Raw genomic sequence first — 12,461 nt, forward strand, 5'->3', positions numbered from 1 at the left:
TCTAGCTGCTAACACAACACAAAGATCTTCAAATTGCTGCATGGTTAAATAAGCAAATGCTAAAGAGTTTAGGACTGGATCATTAATGCAGTGATCTGGCAAATGATGTGTTTGGTATGTTTGGAACTGATTCAGTGTGTTATTTTCTTGAGTTCTGTTCATTTTTTAAGCAACACGTAAGAAGTTGTAGCCATGTGCACATTTCAGGAGGACAATGGCAAGATTGAATAAAATGGCTCACTGAATCATTGACTCGATTAGTTTGAAAAAACATTAATTCATTCAGTAAAGAAAAACAATTCAAGCCTTGAATCGGGTCACAGGTGCAAATTGGGCTTAAAGGTAAAGCGGTATAGCCTAGTGACAATAGCCTAGTAATCTAGTAATTCACACCACTACCGTGACAAAATACTGCATTCGGAAATGTCACCTATTGCCTAAAGGTGTAAATGTAAGAAAACGAAATATATAGTATACAGTATACCAGATATCCCTTATACTGAAAAAAACATTACAAGAATTAAAAACCAAATAATATTCCAGTATATGCAGAATAGAGGAATCTTATAGGTTACACAGATAACCGTTTAACCGTTTATAGCCGCAATAAACTATGAAAGCGGAAAGGATAAGCTGACATTTATGGATGTTTTTACAGGTCAATAATCAGTTTTGATGCGTGCTCAATCAATCAATTGCCTTGACTATATTAGACATGCAAATGCAGGGTAAGACTGTGCTGTATTTCATAGTCCTGTGAATTTAAATCAGTGACAATAAAGCAAGCAGTACATAATGTAAAACAAAGCAGGGATAAACGCATGTAAAATACCTTTAAAATACAAAACACTGTTCTTATGTCTTGTATTTCAGTGAACCGTAATCCTCCGCGGACCCAGGCTGGGATGTCAGATTTTGGCATGACTGCAATGTCTATATAATTCACGTTCCTACACACCTGCATTCTTCATGCTAATCTCCCTTGTCCTTTATCGCTCTGTTTTCCCTGATAAACACTGAAATCTCGTTACTGTGACCGGCTGATCCATTTATTCTCTTTAAACTTCTGTCACATTGTGATGAAGAAATCAACCCATGTGCATGTCTTCTAATGCAATTTTCACAGCCCTTTTCCGTCACCAAAAATCAGGCAAACCCTACACAGAAAGCGTATTAGCATGCAAGGAAAAAAAAATGCTTTATATATTTTGCGTGGGTGTGTGGTTATTTGACCCTCGTACTCCAACAGGTTGATGTAGTCTAGAGTCCGGCTCTTCATGCAGGGTTAAATTACACTGAGCTTCCGCTGCTCTTTTCTTCTTGGTTACAGATAAGTGGTTGCTACGCTTGCGTGAATTAGCATGTTTATTGCTTACTGTTGCCTCATTTCTCTCATTTCCATATCGCACACCCTCTGGCCCAGTCTTAAGTTTGGAAATGGGTGTTCATTTTTTTTTTTTAAGAAACCTCCCCCTCTCTATGGAAGCAATCTGCAAGCTATACTTGTGCCATGCTTGAGTAACCTTGGCTTAAATTTAGCCATGCTAGGCTGCCCTAATGGTAGTGCTTAGCACTTTCCAAAGCCATATCCTCTTAGCTAAAGACACGCTCATCTCATTGCATTACTCTAATTCATGATATTTGCTGAAATTAGTTTCTTGAGAAGGACAATGGGGAATTATGGCCCCTGTTAACACTCATTTCAGGGCATTGTCTTTCTCCCTGAATCAGATTGAATAAAATGTAAAAAGACAGCATGTATGCGGCACAAGGAGTAAAAATCAATTCTACCCAAGGTAAGCTAATTTTTAACCATTGTATGCACTGGCAAAATTATTCCCACCTAATGTAATTCCTGCATTTCTCTAAAATTATGAACATTTACTATGTTAAAATATCAATATGTCTCAACATATTTTAATAAATATTCCTAATGAAAAAATTAAATGGGATGCTATTATTGGAGATTTAGTTCAGCAGTATATAAAAAAAGGATTCACAATAAATAAAAAAATAAAATACATAAAGGGTGATGGAGTTTAACAATCTATAGTGTGCTATATTTTTAATTACAGTATAATTGACATTTTCCCATGTAATGATTTAAAGTATCAAGAGGGACACACATCATTAATCTCAATCAATATATTATTAATGAGAGTTCAAGGTGTGGAATATGGGAACATTGGCATGCCGTGCCTGTGTATAATTTTTCATAATGGCTGTTGACTAATTTGTTTTGAAATCCTCTTGTTTTTGTTGTATAAAGAGACATGAAGAACTGGTCAAATACGCAGATACCCAGAAACATGGATATGTTCATGGGTAATATCCAGGCTGAAATTGTATCAACGGGGTCATACATTGGGAAAAAACTATGATAAAATAAAGAAATAAATAAAAATCATTCAAATATGCTCTTTATGGTGATGTGGTGATGTATAGTAAGCAATTTAATAGTTTAAAAAAATGGGGGAGTGTGTGTGTGTGTATGTGTGTGTGTGTGTGTGTTTTGGGGGAACAGTTCCTTTTGCAGTAGTCACACTCAACTGTCTATTCAAACTCCCTCAGTTCAGAAGAGGACTGAAATTCAGATGGGTAGCCCCAGGTAACAGAAATTAGGTCAAGCTACAGTATACGGTACTTTATAAAGGACATTCATTTAAAGTTTGCAGGTAATTGCAGCAAAAACAGCAGCATCTATCTCTGATAGATTTCATAAATTTACTCTAACATAAACTTGCCATGGTTTGAAAGATTGTATATTTCTTATACGTATCATGTACTTCTTGCATTTAGCACACACTATAGTGAGTGAATTATTTCTGAATATATATTTCACTGGACAATTCCCTCGCAATTTTTGCTACAATAATAAAACATAAAGTCTTAAAACTTAAAGTCTTAAACATTTAAACAATCAACTGGGCAGTGCTGTGAGTTAAAGAGTATAAATACGGTTAAAGAAAATTTACTAAGAGCACATGCTGAGCTTTTCCAGATTATTCCATTAATCTGCTTGTCTTGAATTATTCCATCACTTTGTTGGCTTCTTTAATGCTCTGCTCATTTTGAGAAGCATTAGGAATACATTTTTCGGCTTACCATAACCAAACTAGTGAGAAACAAATCTCACAGCCCAGCTGAGCAGCTGAATATTTGCACCGCGTTCAGCTGACTGGTGTGTAAATATATGCATAGCAAATTAAATGACAGTACTCGTCTGCATTTGGAAGGATAATTCTGACAGGAGGAAGAAGGTAGGGGGGGTTCAAAGAAACTCATACGTAGACACAAAAATACCACTGCATATTTGTATATAAATGTAGGTATTTTCTTAACTGTAGAGGAAAAGTTTTATGTATAAGATTTACGCCAACAACATTCTCCCACCAGATTTAGTTAATCCACCTGGATAAGAAGAACTGTTTCTGTTTTTAATAGACTGATTCCATAATCCGATGTGCAATTTTAAAATTGTGGAATGTTTTGGAAACAAAGGTCATAGTTAACAGGCATCTTGCCCTGTCTGAACTGGCCACAACACTCCAGCAGTGTGTGCTTTGGCATGTGTGTCTCAGAACTGATCACTCCTCTGGGATTCGGTGCTATGCAGACAATATGTCCTACAAGGACACATAAATCATATTCACAGTGTCTGAAAATCAAGCCCTGACCTGCAACCCAAGCTGTAAATCTGTGTGGCCAGCTATCTGTCTTGAAGGCAGACTGTCTCAAGCTTTTATTTGTTTATTTATCTATTCAAAAAAAAAAAACTAGATGTTCATTAACCTTATCAACTTGAAATAATAAGCTACTGCTGTGCAAAGACAAGGCTGTAACTTATTTGTTTTTGGATAAAAATTAGTTGTTGGTATTTTTTGGAGACATTTGAAGGTGCTATATGTAGGATTGAGACCGAGTGGTTGAACTAAGTATTGCAGTCCAAATAAAAATATTGGAGACATTTTTTCACCCGGCTCCTCCTACTCAGATTTGACTAACATGCAGGTTGCCAGATACACGCCTAGACCCCTTTAATTTTCCAGCTTCTATGATTAAAATGAAATACACTGTGTTTTCCGCCAACCCGGGTTGGGTAAACTGGCAGTGGGCTGAACACACATTTTTAAACGAGAATAACGGACTGTAGCATTGTTTTTCAGATAAACAAGTGAGTTAACTTAGCATGTTTCTTAAATATCTGCAATAGTATTTTTATGCTCAAAATCTTACATACAGCACCTTTAAGACCTCCTTTGTCAAGTATTTGAAAATTAGTTGTCTTTCAAGAAAATAATGGGTTGCCTTAACGGTAACTTCCAAAAGCCCAGGAGAAACCAAGGCGGAACAATTAGTTACTGTTTCTTGAATTTGTTTTGAAATATTCAAATTGAGTTAGTGTACTCTGTCTTTGTTAAGCCGTGCATTAATATCAAAGCTACTGTGCCAGCCTGGAGTTATACTGTATTCTGCCTTAGTTTCACATGTTTTCGTGTTTAAATTACTGTGTACCATGTGTACTGTCAAACATCTGTCACTGTAGCTCCTCTTACATGCATGATATCTGAATAAAAGTGTAGGAAAACAAGTATTGTTGAATGGTTGGTTTAACTACTGTTTAAGGCATGTTGCTCTTGAGGGAAAAATATAGTTGACATTGCCATTTAAAACACAGACATCATGGTCAAGATATAGAATTGTTTAACACAACAGATTCAATATACAAACATCCATTAAGCAGATTAATTGTTGTTGTTTAATAAAAGTGTTACTGATTGCATACAGGTATTTATTATAATTTTTTTTTATGTGATTAGCAACCAGATATTGATAATGTGGAAGTTACTGTATTTTGCTTTAGCGTGGCTTCTCACTTTTGGCAGACAATACAAAGGAAGAGGACAGTAACTTAAAAAAGGGGTTTGACTTCAAAAGTCAAGTCTGAGCTCCAGATTTTTTTATGTAGACAATTTTTATTACCAAAATATCTATTGTCAGATTTCCAGTGTATGGCTGCACAACCCTCATAAATGTGCTGTGAGAGTCAAGGGAGTACATCGTAGCCTTTGTAACATGAAATGGAGAGTCTAGAGGTATGTGCAAACTTTATAAATGTTTATTCTATACAATGATTTCAGGTTTTATAAAAAGTACAATAATTGAAGAATAACTTGTATTTATTGGGCAATAGATTGCTTGCTTATATAAGGAAAACATCTCGTCAGCAATCCAGATCATCTCTCTCTCAACAGAACCTTTAAAAGTTCATAGAGCAGCTGTGATAATATTTTGAAGCTACTGCAGCCTTAAACTCAACAGGAAGAGTAAGCAGAACAGTATGATCTCTTCACCTACAGTACACCTCATCCCCCATAATGCCTCATCTTCTAATCCAGCTGAGAACTGTATTGTACAATAAAGCTGCTTTACACATACAATGCGCAAGAAACACGCTTTGCTGCATTTTCACATGGATCACATTTTCATGAGCCAAGACAATTGTTTTGCTTTTTCAGATTATGCTTTAAAAGAATCACTTCAGTCAAAAATAAAATAATATGAATTTTTTTACACTACTTTTCTGCCACAGAACAGAAAAAGCAACAAGAAAAAGGAGATATAGTTCTAGATATTTTGTTGATAGCCTGTTTTTTCAATGTAAAAAGGAAGCAAGCAATTAAATTAGTAAGTAAATAAATTTATAAACAAAATAAAGAGAATGAAACCAGAAAAGTAGTATGTATATATATATATATATATATATATATATATATATATATATATATATATATATATATATATATATATAATTATTTTTATTTATTCATTTATTTTATGTAATTTTTTTATTACCTTTTTACCCTCTTAAATCTTATTTTATGTCCCCTTATAGGGCTAGCAATATTTAGCTGGCCCAACCACAAGGAAAATCCTGCCAGCACTCTTAATGTGGTTTTCAGAAAAATCTTGGCACATGCTTCATTAAATATTACAGATAGTGTCATTTGCGTCTTTTTGGGACAGAAATATTTGAAACCTCAGAGCCTGAAGCCCTTTGAATGAAGCAGGAGAATTAGATTGGGGTGTGTGGTTATGGGGCCTGCAAAGAGCCGCTGAATCAGCTAAAAATAACACCATGCAGGTCATGTGATCCTCGCTTTGCCTTGTATTGCACACGTGTATGAACGGGCAGAAACATCCTACATACAAACAACGCCTAAAACAAACACAAGATTACCGAATGCATGTGCGGTGAATGTAAGTCTCTTCTCTCTTTACTCTTTGAATTCTCTGAGCTTTATGTGAAGCAGATCTCAACAAAGTCACGTCTTACATTATCTGAACAAATGATTCAAAGTACTTTTTCATCTCCTACTGTGACTACTCAGCAGTTCCCCGCTATTGTGTGTCCCCAGCCCAGCATCAGCAGCGAAGCACGTTTTACTTCACATGTCATCGCTATCAAATGGGCCCTCTTGGCAATGCGTGACAGTGGCTATTGTAATCGAGTGCCACTCGCTCGCTTGTGTTCAGGAAAAGCAGCTTAGATCTAGCGGGATGGAAGCTGGCACAGGCTGTTCAAAGCATATACATTTAAAGCCAGCCCAAACTTCAGATAACACAAGATGCCTATGAAGTGCATTGAAGGATTAGTGAAAATACCTCAGTCATGGGCTGACGGTGGATATTTACATATGCCTACCAACTGGCAACAAGTGTATTCTTCGCCTCTGTGTGTTATATGTGTCTTTATATGAGGAAAAAAACACTGAAGTGGTAAAACATTAGATATTAACCAAGTGCATATACTTTGATTTGAGTAAAATTAAAATATGCTAAACTAAAAAATGACAATAAATTACTCTAAATCTTTTAAATGAACAAATGCATGAATAATTGTGGATTCAATTATTGTACTTTTACTTCAAGACTCATGTTTATTACTATTATATGCAGATGCTTCATTAATATTTCGTTGGAACAATTTTTTGGACCAATCTGATGAATGTTTAGTGTAAAAACAAACAAAAAACTAAAATAAATAAAAAATTAAATAAAAATTAAATGAAATTACCTTAATGAACACTTATTAGAATAAATTCAATAAGAAAATATTATTCCAGCCTTTACTTAAAAAGGTTGTGTTTAATTCAATGCTAAAAGTACCATTTAGAACCAAAACAAAAGAAGAATAGTTCATCAAGTTATTGACCGATTTTAATAATAAAGTACAGTTGCTCATGTACTTCAGACCCTAGGAGATCAATGTAATTACGACCAAACAAATCTTCTCTAAGTTGTAATGATCTGCCTGAGATTCCTGGGTTCACCACTGGATGGCGCACTTTCTGCTCCAGATCACCACCCTGTTAGAGACTTGTAGCACACCTGTTTTTGATCACACCTAATGACCAATCTTATTTAAATGTCTCCCTGCCTATTGTTCTTGTTCAGTCCTCATGTCTTTCTCAGAGTCATGCTGCCGAGTTTTTTGCTGTAAGAGACTTTCTTGTGTTCTGTGTTCTTTGTGATTTTTCTCCTGCCTGAGGTCTAAGGACAGCTTTCTGTTTGGATTACCTTTTTTGTATTTTGTACCAAGGAGTGTTTTGAGTTCCTCAGCAGCTATTCTTGTTGTAAGTCTCGAAGACTTTTTCTTGGTTCTTGGGATTCATTCATCTTTATATTTTTGCATGAGTAAAGAACCTCAGAAGTCTCTCTAAGCCTTCTCATTATTTCCTCTGCAACTGGGTTTCACCTGCTCCAGTGGAGTAGGAGTAAGTGCCACCCTAATACATCCCGGAGACCTGAGTTCGATCCCCATCTGGACCGTAACAGTAGGACTGAACCATGGATACGAACCCAGCAGAGGAGACTCAACCTTTATCGAATGCAGAACGCATCCTAGCAGCTGTCTCAAGTCAAGCAGCCACCATGGAACGACATGAACAAGTCCTTGCACAACAAGAGGCGGCTGTTTCAAAACTGGGTCAGGCAGTCACTGAAATTCTGCATCACCTTCAGTCTATTTCAAGCCCACAGCAGGGAGCTCAGTCTCAACCTCAGGCTCCACTGCCACCTCCTAGCGTAGCAGTGCAAGGCTCCGATATCCACCTGCCTCATCCTGAGAGGTATGATGGAAGCCCTGGCAGATGTAAGGGATTCCTCACCCAGTGTTCACTGAACTTTGAACTGCAGCCGAACAAATTCCTAACTGCCCGTAGCAAGGTGGCTTACGTCATTACTCTTTATCTGGGAAAGCCCTTGCCTGGGCAACTGCCTTCAGGAGCAGTCCCCTCAACCAAGGGTTTGTTCAGATTATAACAGTTTTATTGAGGAGATGAGACGAGTATTTGATCATCCAGTGAGCGGGCGTGAGGCAGCCAGCCGCTTACTTCAGTTAACTCAAGGGTCTCAAAGTGTAGCGGAATTAGCGGTGGAATTTCGAACACTTGCTATGGAGAGTGGCTGGAATCAGGAGGCATTAACCGTTGCTTTCAATCGGGCACTGTCTGATGAGATCAAGGATGAGTTAGCAGCCCGGGACCCTGCAATAGACCTAGAATCCTTGATTGCTATTGCCATTCGACTAGACAATCGCCTTCGAGAGAGACGTCGAGAGCGTACAGAGACTTCTAGATATGTACACAGTCAGTATCCCTCTGCACTTCCCCCGTCTCCTGATCTCCCTGCCTCATATGTAGCAGGATCTGAGGAACCCATGCAGCTGGGTCGGTCACGGCTTTCCCGGTCTGAGCGAGACCGCAGGATGAAAGAAAGATGCTGTCTGTACTGCGGAGAATCTGGCCACTTTCGTGCCTCCTGCCCTATTCTTTCGGGAAAAGCCAACTCTCGTCCAGGGAAGGGAGGACTGTGACGAGAGAAGCAACCACTCCCCACTCAGCATCTTCTGGGGCTCTTTTTGAATACTTATCTTCTATGGAATGATCAGTCACATCCCCTGAAGGCCTTCATAGACTCTGGGGCAGCTGGCAACTTTATGGATTTGGAAGTCGCTAGACATCTTGGTGTGCCACTCACTAACCTTGATGAACCCCCTGACTATTACTGCACTAGATGGGAGGCCTCTAGGGTCTGGGCAGGTGAGTCTGCGCACTATTCCTTATATCTCCGGGTTGGGGTCACCTAGAAACTATACAGTTTTATGTAATCAAGTCACCAGAATTCCCTTTAATCCTGGGTTTCTGGTTAGTCCATCATAATCCCCAGATAGACTGGTCCTCTAGTAACATTCTCAGATGGGGGCCTGACTGTAATAAGGGTCACTGTGCTTTATCTCTTGAACCTCCTGTTTCTCCTAAGTTACTTCAGGCCACCCCAGGGCTATTAATGACTGCTCTACAGTTACCCAGGACGTCTTCAGAGCTATCACATGTTCCTCTAGACTATGCAGACCTGTTAGAGGTGTTCAGTAAGAAGAAGGCCTTATCTTTACCACCACACAGACCTTATGATTGTGCCATTGACTTGCTGCCTGGAATGTGCCCTCCAAGAGGGAGGTTGTTCTCTCTTTCAGCACCAGAGAGGAGGGCCATGGAGGAGTATATACAGGAGTCCCTGGCATCTGGCTTTATACGCCCCTCAACGTCACCAGCGGGAGCTGGCTTCTTCTTTGTTGCTAAGAAAGATGGTGGGCTCCGACCTTGTATAGATTACAGGGGACTCAATAAGATCACTATTAAGAATCGTTATCCTCTTCCACTAATGTCTGCTGCTTTTGAGTTGCTTCAGGGGGCTACTATATTTACTAAATTGGACCTTCGCAATGCATATCATCTGGTCCGCATTCGTGCTGGTGACGAATGGAAGACTGCTTTTAATACACCCACTGGCCATTATGAGTATCAAGTCATGCCTTTTGGTTTGGTAAATGCCCCTGCAGTATTTCAGGCTTTGATTAATGACGTGTTAAGAGACATGCTGAACAGATTTGTGTTTGTATACTTGGATGATATTCTTATTTTTTCCAAAGACCTCAAGGAACACGTGCAGCATGTTCGCCTGGTCCTCCAGCAGCTTCTAAAGAACCATCTATTCGTCAAGTTGGAGAAGAGTGAATTTCATGTGGAGGAGGTTTCCTTTTTGGCTTTCATTGTTTCTAAAGGTCAGATCCAGATGGATCCTGCAAAGACTCGAGCAGTTAGAGACTGGCCTCGGCCAACTTCTGTCAAGCAGGTACAACGTTTTCTTGGGTTTTCGAATTTCTATCGGCGATTCATTCGAAATTTCAGTGCAATTGCTGCTCCACTAACTGCTCTCACTAGGAAGAATGTTAAGGGTTTCCGGTGGACAGAGGAGGCTGAAGAGGCTTTCGGGAGACTGAAATATCTGTTTACCTCAGCACCCATACTAACTATTCCAGATCCTGAGCTGCCCTTCATAGTGGAGGTGGATGCTTCTGAGGTAGGAGTGGGAGCTGTTCTCTCCCAGCGTACCATAAGAGATAACAAATTGCATCCATGTGCTTTTTTTCACACAAGCTCTCGCCTGCGCGGAAAGGAACTATGATATTGGGAACAGGAGCTATTAGCGGTCAAACTAGCATTGGAGGAATGGAGGCACTGGTTGGAGGGAGCCAAACACTCTTTTATTGTATGGACTGATCACAAGAATTTAGCCTATATCCAGGAGGCTAAGAGGCTAAACTCTCGCCAGGCCCGGTGGGCTTTATTCTTTAATCGCTTTGATTTTGTTCTCTCTTACCGACCAGGGTCAAAGAATCAGAAGCCTGATGCGCTCTCCAGGCAGTTTGATCTAACAAATAAGGTTTCAACTCCGGTGAGGATCATTCACCCTCCAGGATTGTGGCACCAGTCAGATGGGGTGTAGAGACTACAGTTAGAAAGGCACAGGAGCAGGAGGCTGACCCAGGTAATGGGCCTCCAGGCCGTCTCTTTGTACCTAAAGCTGTGCGTTCTGACGTTTTGCAGTGGGGACATTCCTCATCATTTGCATGCCACCCTGGAGCTAGTAGGACCCTAGAGTTCATTGGTAGACGTTTCTGGTGGCCAAAGATGGCGGAAGACATCAGAGCCTATATTGCTGCCTGCTCCATTTGTGCTCAGAATAAGGATTCCAGATCCCGCCCTCAAGGTCTCCTGCTACCCCTCCCTGTTCCTGCTCGCCCGTGGTCACATATTTCTATGGACTTTGTAACTGGCCTACCACCTTCCCAAGGTAACACAGTCATTTTTGTAGTGGTTGACAGATTTTTGGAAGGCTTGCCATCTTATACCACTGCCAAAACTCCCTTCAGCTCCACAGACTGCTGAGATTGTTTTGCAGCATGTCTTTAGGTTGCATGGCTTTCCCAGAGATGTTGTGTCAGATCGTGGTCCTCAGTTTGCATCCAGGTTCTGGAGGTCATTCTGCCAGCTGATTGGAGCTACAGCCAGTCTATCGTCTGGGTTTCATCCCCAGTCTAATGGACAGACAGAACGTACCAACCAAGAGATTGAAACAACCTTGAGGTGTCTGGTGTCATCCAATCCTACGCCCTGGAGTAAACATCTGATTTGGGCAGAATTTGCACACAATACTCTTCGCCATTCCTCAACAGGTATGTCACCTTTCGAGTGCCAATATGGTTTTCAACCTCCTATGTTTTCTGAGCAGGAGTTCGAAGTGGGGGTTCCGGCTGCTCAGCAACTGGTTCAACGGTGTCGCAGGATATGGAGAAAGGCCCGGGCTGCTCTTCTTAAGTCTTCACAGCTACAACAGCAACGGGCTAACCGTAGACGCAGACCAGCGCCAATTCTACGCCCAGGGCAGAAAGTCTGGCTTTCTAGCAGGGACATTCCTCTCAAGGTTGAGTCACGCAAATTAGCTCCCAGGTTCATAGGACCATTCAAAGTTTTAAGGAAAGTAAATCCTGTTTCCTACCGTCTCTTGCTACCCAAGTCTTTGCGCATTCACCCCACCTTTCATATCTCACGCTTAAAGCCTGTCAAATACAGCCCTCTGTCTCCTGTCACCAGGCCACCCCCAGCACCACGAATAATTGGGGGTCAGCCAGTATACACAGTTCGGCGGCTACTGGACACTCGACTGGTTCGGGGAAGACGACAGTTTCTTGTGGACTGGGAGGGATTTGGCCCGGAGGAGCGAACCTGGGTCCCTGCTCGCCACATCCTGGACAAGGCTCTTATTAGGGACTTTTACCGTCTTCATGGGAACAAGGCCATTGGGAACGTCAGGAGCCGTTCCTAAAGGAGGGGGTCCTGTAATGATCTGCCTGAGATTCCCTGGGTTCACCACTGGATGGCGCACTTTCTGCTCCAGATCACCACCCTGTTAGAGACTTGTAGCACACCTGTTTTTGATCACACCTAATGACCAATCTTATTTAAATGTCTCCCTGCCTATTGTTCTTGTTCAGTCCTCATGTCTTTCTCAGAGTCATGCTGCCGAGTTTTTTGCTGTAAGAGACTTTCTTGTGT

The sequence above is a fragment of the Puntigrus tetrazona genome, chromosome 5 (genome assembly GCF_018831695.1).
Source record: "Puntigrus tetrazona isolate hp1 chromosome 5, ASM1883169v1, whole genome shotgun sequence".
Taxonomy (NCBI): Eukaryota; Metazoa; Chordata; class Actinopteri; order Cypriniformes; family Cyprinidae; genus Puntigrus; species Puntigrus tetrazona.